The sequence below is a fragment of the Petaurus breviceps genome, unplaced genomic scaffold (assembly GCF_028583685.1).
Source record: "Petaurus breviceps papuanus isolate PSGF00001 unplaced genomic scaffold, PetGlider_PUasm1.0 398, whole genome shotgun sequence".
Classification (NCBI taxonomy): Eukaryota; Metazoa; Chordata; class Mammalia; order Diprotodontia; family Petauridae; genus Petaurus; species Petaurus breviceps.
In genome coordinates, this window is record NW_027186314.1 from 263398 (window position 1) to 274164 (window position 10767).

Here is a 10767-nt window from a genome sequence, read left to right on the forward strand (position 1 = left end):
CACACACACACACACACACACACACACACACACACACACACACACACCTCTCTCCCAGAGACAGCCTTGCTCTGGCTGTCTTCTAGGGGTAGAGAATCATGGAATTTCAGAAGTGCAGGTACCTCAGTGGCCGAGAGCTCCACTAGACTGGAGACTTATATGCAGGGATGTGTTAACTAAATCCTTGACATTGGATGAGACCCTGCAAGAAGAAAGGAGAGCCCAGGACAATGCGGGAAGGGGAAACTGAGGAGTCAGGAGTGACACAAGAGTGGTTAGAAAAGATAGGCAGAGTCATGGAAAGGGGGAGTTGTCCAAAGAGAGTGGTGAGGATGCACAGGAAGCTCACCACCCAACTTTGGTTCAACAAAGAAAGACAAGAAATGCAAGTTAGGACAGAGGATGAAACCCAAAGGGCAGCACCAGGCTCAGAGCAAAGCATCAGGAGCCTGAAAGCTCACAACAGGGAGGCTGAGGACAAGATCAGAAAAGGGACTGGGTAGCCCCCCTGAGGACATTAAGAAAAGGTGGGGACATTTGCTCAGACGGACAGAGTAGTAACAGAGAGATGTTCAGCTCATCCTCAGTTTTCTTTTCTATGTCCATGGGAGATGACCCTCAGACTGGAAGGGATAGAACCAAAATGGCTTACTGGGCATTGACAACTAAGAAGAGAAGACTGTCCTGCACGCGCTCAAGGCACCAGGCCCAGATGAATCATGTCTTGGGGTCCTGAGAGAACTGTCAGATATGACTGCCCCGCCTTCCCAGTGATCCTAAAAGACTGTTGGGAGAGGTACCCCAGGGCTAGAAAAGGAAAGTGCTGCCACATATTCACATCAGGAAAGGAATGATGGGCCAATCCTGGCAAGACTCCAAAGCATATTAGGAAAGGAATATTTCATGAAAACCTAGAGAAGGAAGCAGGGAAACGAAGTCAGCGTGACTTCATCAAACACAGATCACTCACTCTAAAGAACAAAGGTCAAGATCAGGAGTTCTTAACCTTTGGTGTGTTGTAGAACCCTTTGGCATATGGGTGGAGACTATGGAAGACCTCTCCTCTGAATCATGCATAAAATAAATAGGATCAACAAAGGAAACCAATTACATTGAAACACACTTACAAAAATATATGTATTTCTTTGACCCAGAAAGTTCACAAATGCCAGTTTAAGAACCTTTGGTCTAGAATCTGAGGGGAAGTAATGTTAAAAAAAAAAAGAAGGGAAAAAAGATGGAAGAAAAAGAACATAGCATTTCCAGACCTCCAACTGTATAATGAAGCAGTTATCATTAATAATCTTGGTGCAGATTAAAAACCAGAAAAGTAGATCAGTGGAACAGAGAGCTAGAAAAGCAATTCAATAAATCAAACATTTTAAAATGTTGTTACTTGCAAAGCAGCACTGTTTTTGGCAGACCTTAGGGATACAGAGCTCCCCTCCCCCCCAAATAGCCCTCATCCACAAGGAACTTAATTCTGCCACGGATAACCAACCACAAGAACAGAGATAAATATACATCATTTTAGAGAAAGGGAGCTTTCCCATCACACACAGTAGGTCCTTGAAAAACATCTGGTCTTCACCTGGCTAGGTACATCTCCCCCCACCTCCCAGTCTAGTTCTGTGGGCTCTGGAACAGAGACCATGGCCTAGAGTACAAGGCCCTTTCCACTCCAGAATTAAAGTCCCAGATGGAGAGAGCTGTCCTGAGCTCTGGGCCTTTTCCAGCTACATTTCCCTGCTGATGCTCCTCTATCTTCTCCTCTTCCTCAGTTCTGTACCCTTCCCTCCAACTCCACTTCCTAGCTTCAGAATCATCCAATCTACACTATGATTGTCCCTGCAAATCTGCATCAATCTCTCCAAACCAAAACACCTCTCCTTCTCCGCAGGTGTGGTACCCCATTGGAGTACAAGCTTCTTGAGGGTAGGGACAACTCACAGCTGTATTTGTATCCTTTGTGCTTAGTGTATATCAGTTCCTACAATGGCCGGGCATCTCCTGACAACAACAGAACATAAAACACCCCAACATCTTGGCTTTGTCATTGCCTGTGCACTGATTGATACCACACAATGTGGTGGACCACAGATGCTGCAGAGGTGAAATGGACCTGAGATGCTGCAAGGGGGTGAAATGGACCAGAGATGCTACAGGGGGTGAAATGGACCAGGGATGGTGCAGGGGGTGAAATGGACCAGGGATGGTGCAAAGGGGGTGAAATGGACCAGAGATGCTGTAGAGGTGAAATCGACAGGTCTTGGCACGACATTGGATCAGGGGTGGTGGTGGTAAGAGAGTGAGGAGCCCAGGATAATACCTAGATCACAAGCCTAGGATGGCAGTATCTTTGACAGTAATAAGGAAGTTAGTAAGAGTGGGGTGGGTTTGGAGGGAAGTGCTCTTCATCAGTGGTCCTCTGGAATTATCACTGATTATGGCACTGAACAAAATTCTTAAGTCTTTCACAGTTGATTGTTTTTATCATGTTATTATCTCTCCCATCCTCAAAAACCATTAATTGGATTGTCAATGCTTACTAGCTATCCTGCTGCCCCTCTCTTCCCTCTTTATCTCAATTCCTTGAGAAGGCCATCTACAATAGGTATCTCTACTTCCTTTCCTTTCACTCTCTTAAATCTTTGCTATCTGGCATCTGACCTCATCATTCAACCAAAACTGCCCTTTCCAAAGTTACTATCTCTTAATTGCCAAATATAAAGGCCTTTTTTCAATCCTCATCCTTCTCGGTGTCTCTGTAGCCTTTGACACTGTGTGTCACCCTCTTCTCCCTGATACTTGCTTCTCTCTAGCCTTCTGTGGCTGCTCTCTTCTGGTTCTGTTCCTACCTGTCTCTAGCTGGATCTTTACCTATGTCATACTCCCTAACCACTGGGGACCACCCAAGGCTCTGTCCCAAGACAGAAAACCCTAACCCTTGCTTATTCTTCTCTACTATTTCATTTGGTGATCTTGTTAGCTCCCATGGTTTCAATAATCAATCCCCTCTATGCAGATGACTCTCACATCTTCTTGTCCAGCCCTAACCTTTTCCATGACTTCTAATGTTACATCTCCAACTGCCTTCTAGACATCCTGACCTGGATATCTCATGGGCATCTTAAACTCAACATGTTCAGAACTGAACTCATTATCTTTCCCCCAAAACTCTGCCCTCTTCTGAGTGTCCCTATTACTGTTGAGGGCACCACTATACTTTCAATCATTAGGTCCCAAATCTAAGTGGTATCCTCTTGTCCCCATATCCAATCAGATGTCCTATCATTTCCACCTTTGTAGCATGTCTTGAATATGCCCCTTTCTCTCTTCTGACACTGCCCCCACCCTGGTGCAGACCCTCATCACCTCACTCTAAGCTACTACCCCTGTTCTGGCCTAGTTTTTCTGATGAACTACAGAACTTGATGGAATGGATACAGCAGTTCAACTTCATGCAGTTCAACTTAGCCTTGAATTCTTTGCCTCCTTGTCCTACTGTCTTTCATCTCTTTCCAAATCCCAACTCTGAACGACTCCCACCATCTGCTTTTGCTCACAAACTGCTTAATGGTGGAAGGAAGGAGGAAGTCACACAATCCCTGCTTACTAGCTCCAATACAAATCCATGCTAGCTAATCTCAAACCAGAAATCCTTTTATTTTCCCTAGGTGTATTTCATTCATCCTAATTTCTAGTTCAATTCTCCTCTCTCCTATTGCCTCCCACACCCACTCTGTCCCCCCAAGACTACACTGAGAAAATAGTGTCTGTTGTGATGCCTTCTTCTTCCTTCCTTTTCACCCACAATCCCTTAACACCACCCCCCTCACACTGAATCCTCCTTTATTCCAGCCTCTGATGAAGAAGTGGCTCTTCATCTTTCTTATCAAAGCCAACTCCTCCACTCATATCTTTGATCCCATTTGCTCCCATCTCCTCCAGCAGGAGGCCCTTGATCTTACTGCTTCTACTGACTGCTTCCCAGCTTCCCACCTACAGACCCACATCCCCCCACTCCCTACAAAACCCTCTCTAGACCATACCACCATCCTCTCGTATCCCTCCTCCCTTTCAGAGACAAGCTTATACACCAGAAGAAGCTAGCAAAGTCTCAGCCACTTGGCATCTGAATGTATACCCCACCTTTGTCGGGGAAGGTGTGCAGGAGTTCTCAACCCTCAGAAATCTGGGTTGGGTTTTTTTTTTTTTTTACTACATTATTCAGCTAGAACTGCTCTCTCCAGAGTTACCAATGATCTCTTTATGGATGTGTCAAATGCCAAGGTTTTAAAAGATAAATATTGGTACAAATAGATCTTTTCCCATCCCTTTCCAGCTGTCCATCTCTTGTAACAAGGAGGAGAGAGAGAAAAGTAGCCTGGGAAAATGAACCAACATATCAACCTTGCGTGTGTGTGGCCAGGCAAGACACTTACTTACCCATTCCGGGTCTCAGTTTTCTCATCTATAAAATGAGGTAGTTAGATACGATGACCTGATTTCCCTTCCAGCTCTAAACCTATGATCCAAGATAGGCAGTATATGTAATATTCTGCTTCCAAAGAAAGAAGGTCATCAGGTAATCACATTTTTCTAAATTATTTTTTCTAAACTTTACTAACAAGGAAAGTTATTTCCATACATAAGTGAAATCATGAATCTTCATTTCATAACACTTGCTTTAAATCTATATGTATATGTATACATACATGTGTATATAATCGTACACATTATTTTCAAAATTGTTCTACTTGAAACGACAAATGCTGGAGGGATTGAGGGAAATTACTTAATGAACTGCTGGTGGAGTAGTGAATGGGTTTAATCATTCTGGAGAGCAATTTGGAACTATGCCCAAAGGGCTATAAAACTGCACATGCCCTTTGACCCAGCAATACCCTTGCTAGGTCTGTATGCCAAAAAGATCATAAAAAAGGGGAAAGGACCTATATGCACAAAAATATTTATAGCAGCTCTTTTTGTGGTGGCCAAGAATTAGAAATTGAGGGGATGCTCTAATGGGGCAATGTTGTGATGGAGTATTACTGTGTTATAAGAAATGACAAAGGGGGGCACTTTCAGGAAAAAAAAACAACAACATGGCAAGACCTAGATGAACTGATGCAAAGCAGAATGAGAAGAACCCACAGTAACAGTCATGTTGTAAGGATGATCAATTGTGAAATACTCAGCAACTTTGATCAATAAAATGATCTTAGACAACTCCAAAGGACTCATGATGAAAAATGCTCTCCACTATCAGAGAGAGAAGTGATGAACTCTTACTGCTAACTGAGCTATAATGTTCTCATTTTTTGCTTTCTTTTGCAACATAGTTAATGTGGAAATGTTTTGCATGATTTCACATGTATAACTGATATACTGGGGGTGGCGAGGTGGTGCAGTGAATAGAGCACTGGCCCTGGAGTTAGAAGGACCTGAGTTCAAATCCGGCCTTGGACACTTAACACTTACTAGCAGTGTGTCCTGGGCAAGTGTAATGGGAATGTAAATTTGTAAGATCTTCCCTGCCCCTAGGCTAAAGTGCACCTGGAGCCTGGGGTGGGAGGCTTGTTTTTCAGTAGATACTCCTTGATTGGCCAGTGGGTCAATAAGGTTGTTACATTCTCTGAGCCAGGAGAAGGCTATATAAGCCCTGATGTGTAGCTTTGTTTTGGGGCTCACTTTGAGAAGTGTTCTGTGATTTGATATGGATTCTGGGAAGCCGTTGTCCAGAGCCCCCTGGCTTTGAAACCCAGATGTTGTTTGGTGTGGATATAATGGTTGGACAGTTTGGAAATCTGTCTACTTGATCTGTTTCTGTCTTGATAATTCTGTCTGTATACTTTGAAGTTCGGGGTGCTGACCTTTTTCCCCTGAACTAGGTAAACAATACATATGTTTGACTGATTAAAGTAGGCTTGTTAACCCATTTTGAGTTGCTTTTTTTTAACAAAGCAGATCTAAGAACCTGTGGTGGCAGACACCCTGAGGACGCTTGGGGTGCTTGCTGCTACAGCAAGTCACTTAACCCCAATTGCCCTGCCTTCCCCCCCTCCCCAAAAAGCAAAAAAAAAAACCCTGATATATTGTTTGCCTTTTCAGTAGGTGGGGAGAGACAGGAGGAGGGGGGGAATGTAGAATTCAAAAAATTTTTTAAAAGAATGTTTAAAATAAATAATAAAAGTTTAAAAGGTTATCAAGAGGGGGAAAAGCTTGTCCTGCTTGTTTGTTCATGCTTATACACTTTTTTCTGTTCTCTGAATTTTAAAAAATATTTCAAAGGCCCTCTTTTTTTCTTTTTGGCAACACTATGCTGAGCTCTTCTTTCCTCCTTCCCTCTCCTCCAATTTGTAACAAACTACGTTAAGTCAATGAATTCCCCCAGTGTCTCTGCAGCATGTCTCCATGCCTTCTCTGTAAAGAAGGGAGTGGGCCTTCTGAAGCAGCGCGGGGTACCGGGCACGGGGCACTGGGCACGGGGCACAGACTGATCAGAGCTCACGAGACTCCCCAGAATACCTCTTCTTTACAACACCCTTGTCCTTGATCTGGGGCTGCTCCCTTAGCCCTGTACTGCTTCATCCTACCCCAAATTCTCTGTGGCTCTTTGGTCATTTTTATGCACAATCACATTCTATGACACTCAGCCATTCCCTGAGGACTGGAGGTGATCTCGGGCACTCCTTTTAATCCCAGTTCTTTGCCTTTCATTTTCCCCTTTTACTCCCCCCTTCAGGATCCAGATTTTGCTTTACCTGCCATATTCCATCCCTGAAATTATCTTCCAGTTACGATTTCTTGAAATAGTGTCTAAGCCTTTTTGTTTTTATAAATCATGATTTCCAGGGAGTCCAATGATTTTTAAATTCTCTCCTTGACCTGTCTACTAGGCCAGTGGTTTTTGATATCAGACATCTTGTGATTTATTTTGTTCAATCTTTTGATCTTGTTCTAATATTTCTTGCTCCCTCAGTCACTGATTCATTTGTTCTACTCTAGTTTTCAGGGAGTTCATTCCTTGGGTTAGGTTTACCACTTTCTTTTCTAAGCTATTTATTCTCCTGCCAATTCTTTCCTCCAGAGATTTTCTTTCACCTGTTTTTATCTATTGCCTCATTTCCACTGGGTCTTCATACCGTCCTTGTGGAAAGTCCATTTTTGAATCTGTTAGTAGTTGGTGATGAGCCATTCGCTCCTTCAGAGGCATTTTTAGATTGACCATTTTTTATACTGGTCAGTGTTTTTCTCTCCAGTTATGTTCTTCAATTGCTCTTTGTTTCAGAGGCAGGTTCTCCCCACCACGGCCCTTCTGGGAAAGGTTTAACCCCATCTGGTCTCGGCCTGGGTCACCAAGGTTCTAGCACTGAGCTCCACCTCCTGGGTTTGGCCCTGTGTGGATCCTGAAGTTCAGAAAGCTGGATCTTCGGGACCCTTCCTGGAATCTCGAGCAGAACGTCAGGGCCCCTTGTAAGAGCCCCAATCTGAGTGCTGCCAACTGCTGCTCCCTGGGGCTTTCCCAAGGCACCCTTCTGCCCTTGCTGCCTCCAAAGGAAACCCTGCAGGCCTCCTGTGTCTCTGACCAGTTGCTGATCGCACTGGAGATGACCCTGCCTTAGCACTGACCTTGTGCCATGTTGGGAAGAAAGATGTCCCTCCTTGGAGTTCTCAGTGGTTGCCTTGGTCTTCATTCAGCCTCCTGGAGTAAGTATGTGGGAGCTCTGGTCCACTTTCCATTCAGAAGCGTAGCTGCGTTTCCAACTTCTCCATCATTTTAATTATGGTTTCTTTCCAGGTCTGAGTTTTTTTCTCTTTCCATTTACATTGTTGTAGGTATCATATATATATATACATTGCCCCTGGTTCTACTTAACCTTACCCTGCAGCAGTTCATAGAAATCTTTCCACACTTTTCTGAATTCTTCACATCCTTCATTTCTTCTAGCACAGTCATCTTCCACTACATTCACATACAGATGTGGGGTCACTCTCAACTTAATGAACATCTGGTTGGTTTCTGAGTCTGCTAAGCCCTTTACAAACATCATCTCATCTGGCCCCCATGACCCTGGTAGGTCGGAGGCCAACAGAGTTTGAGTGACTTGCCCACAGTCACACACCCAGAAAGTGCCTGAGGGCAGACATAGCTCAGAGGTCACTCACTCCAGCCCTTCCCACCCCAACCTCCCAGCTGCCCCTCCAACATCAGCTATTACTATCTCGGTTATTTGCTGAGCATCCCATGAAACTCAACCTTGTTTTGATTTGCGGTTTTTTCATTCATTTGGAACAATCCTTCATGTGGTTAACTGTCATGTTCTTCTTTTGAAAGCCACTTCTGAATGTCTAAATACAAGAGCCTTTTCTCAGTCAGGATCTTCCCCAACCCAGCCCGCCAGACAGTGATCTCTTCAGTATGTTTAAAACTCATTCTCTTTTTCCCCTTCTTCCTTCTTCTGCTCTCCCAGACCCACATACCCATCCCTCCCTCATACCCCCTGCCACTTCCTACTCCATCCCCTCTCTGCACCCCAGGGCCTGCTGGAGTCAAACTCCACATAGCTGCCAAAGTGACTGAGCTGGGCCCAGAGAAGAGAGGAGAAAATGTATTTCCCATCCTTCTTTGCAGAGCTGGAGGATTTTGACTTTGGGAGAGTGGGCTATATTTTCAAAAGTGGTTGATGTATGAATTGTTTTTGCTAAACTGATTTTTTTCTGCTTCCTTTTTTTTATTTTGTAAAAAGGAATGGCTGGGTAGGTGGGGTAAAGAAGAGGGATACATCCAGAAACTAAAGTGATATAAAAGCGAAAGATATAGATTAAAAGGAAGTTTAGAAATGACCTTACTTAAAAGCTATTTCAAAATAAGAGGTAGAGATCACTGGCCTTGGAGTCAGAGGACCTGCATTCAAATCCTGCCGCTAAGGCTCACTCTTTATGTGAGCTTTTTCCCAGCCTCAGGTCCTCATCAGTTCAATGCAGCTGGCCTTGCCTGGAAAGCCTCCCTGCTCTCCTCCAGCTTTAGGGACCTGGGACCTTGTGATCTCCCAGAGCCACATCCCTCCCAGCCCACAAAGCACCTGTGGGCTTCCCTCCCCCACATCCGGGGTGTACCCTCTCCTCAAGCACCACCTCCTACACCAGGTCTCTCCAGAATGAAAATCCCCAGCCCCAAATTACCTTAGATTTGCTTGTCTACACTTAAATTTACTTATCTGTACATACTTAGACCAGATAGAAAGTAATGTCCAGGAGGGGAGGGACTCTCATTTTTGTCTTCATCTCCAGGGCCTAGCATCTAGTAGGTGTTTTAAAAATGTTCTCTGCTTGATTGAACTCACAGCAATAACAGAATGGATAAGAAAGCAAAAGCAAAAATGTTGTTGCATATAGGAAACAACTTAAAAAAATACTCATAATACAGAATGAAAACAAGAGGCTGAAATCAAGCGTGCATCGAGGGATTCCAAAACCAGGAGTTGTCATTATAACACCAGAAGGAACAAAAATAAAACTCAAACATTTATAAATAACACTGTTATTAAAGATATGTGCACTAAATGGAATAGCATCGAAAGTCCCAGGCATAAAGCTAACCAAGCTGCCAAAAGCCAGTGATTGGCACAATCAGGCACCATTTTCTCTCTTTCTGGGATGGATCAATCTAACAACAAAACAAAAACAAAAAAGCAAATATCCAACAGAACATTCCGGAGAAGTTACATCTGAGAAAGCTTATTGCGTCTCTGACTGTGAAGTGGCACACAAAGTTCCCAACATCGTGGGGTCTTATAAAAAGTGGGCAGTGCTGGAGAAAAGTGGAAAGACTGTCGTTTGCAGGCCAAACTACAATAAAAACACAGGCAACACAAGTCGGCGGAATACAGGATGCCGGCGAAAAACAAACGCCCCCAAATAAAACAGGACCAGCAACAAAGTATCCCAGCACTGAAACGTACCAAGCCGGGGGACGCATCTGAGGCCGTTCTCGGAGGAAAGCTCACTCTGAAATCATTTACAAAATGGGTTGAGAAACTGAGCGTGAGTTTCTTGGAAAAACAAAACACAGTTTATGAAATCAGCCAGTTAGTCCCCACCTGAAGCCCTAGACCAAACAAAACAGAAAACAAAAAGACTGAGTTTGAGGGGAGGACTTCACTCTCGGGGCCCCCCATATACGCTCGCTGAGGGCAGGGGAGAGTTTCCCTTTGCAGCAAGGAGGAAGAGGAAGGGAAGGAGGAGGAGCCCAGAGGGGGTGGGATTTAGGGCCCAAATGGAGGCAGACCTCCAGGAACGTCCTCCTTCCCCCTCCAAGTCTGGGGATGCCCACAGAAATCCAAGGGCCAAGTTTCCAAAAGGGCCCTTTAGACTATCAGCCCCCTGGGGGCAAGGACGGTCTCTGGCCTCTTTTTGTATCCCCAGCCCTCAGCACACAGTAGGTGTTAATGAATGTTTATTGTATTGTACAGTAAAATAAATCCTGGGCTTGCGGACGCCAGGCAGGGTGAAAGAACAAGCTCTACAAGCCTCGGAAACAAGGAAACTTGGCTAAGGAATGTGACTGGGAATTCAGGCTATCACCTCCAATGCACACAATGTACACCCAGCGTGTGCACACTCAGCATTCACAGAAAAGTGCACACGCGGCAGACACACACGGTATGCACAGCCAAGATTCACACACAAGTACACACGCAGCAGACACACGCGTGTGAACACCCAGCACTGACAGGCAAGTGCACACGCGGCAGACACACA

General features: G+C 44.6%; 1 protein-coding gene across 4 annotated transcripts in view; it reads right to left on the reverse strand.

Moving 5' to 3' along the window:
• Window positions 1-10767, reverse strand: part of LOC138170837 (zinc finger protein 345-like) — a 35236-nt gene that overhangs the window by 7307 nt on the left and 17162 nt on the right. The gene's annotated exons all lie outside the window — the stretch shown is intronic.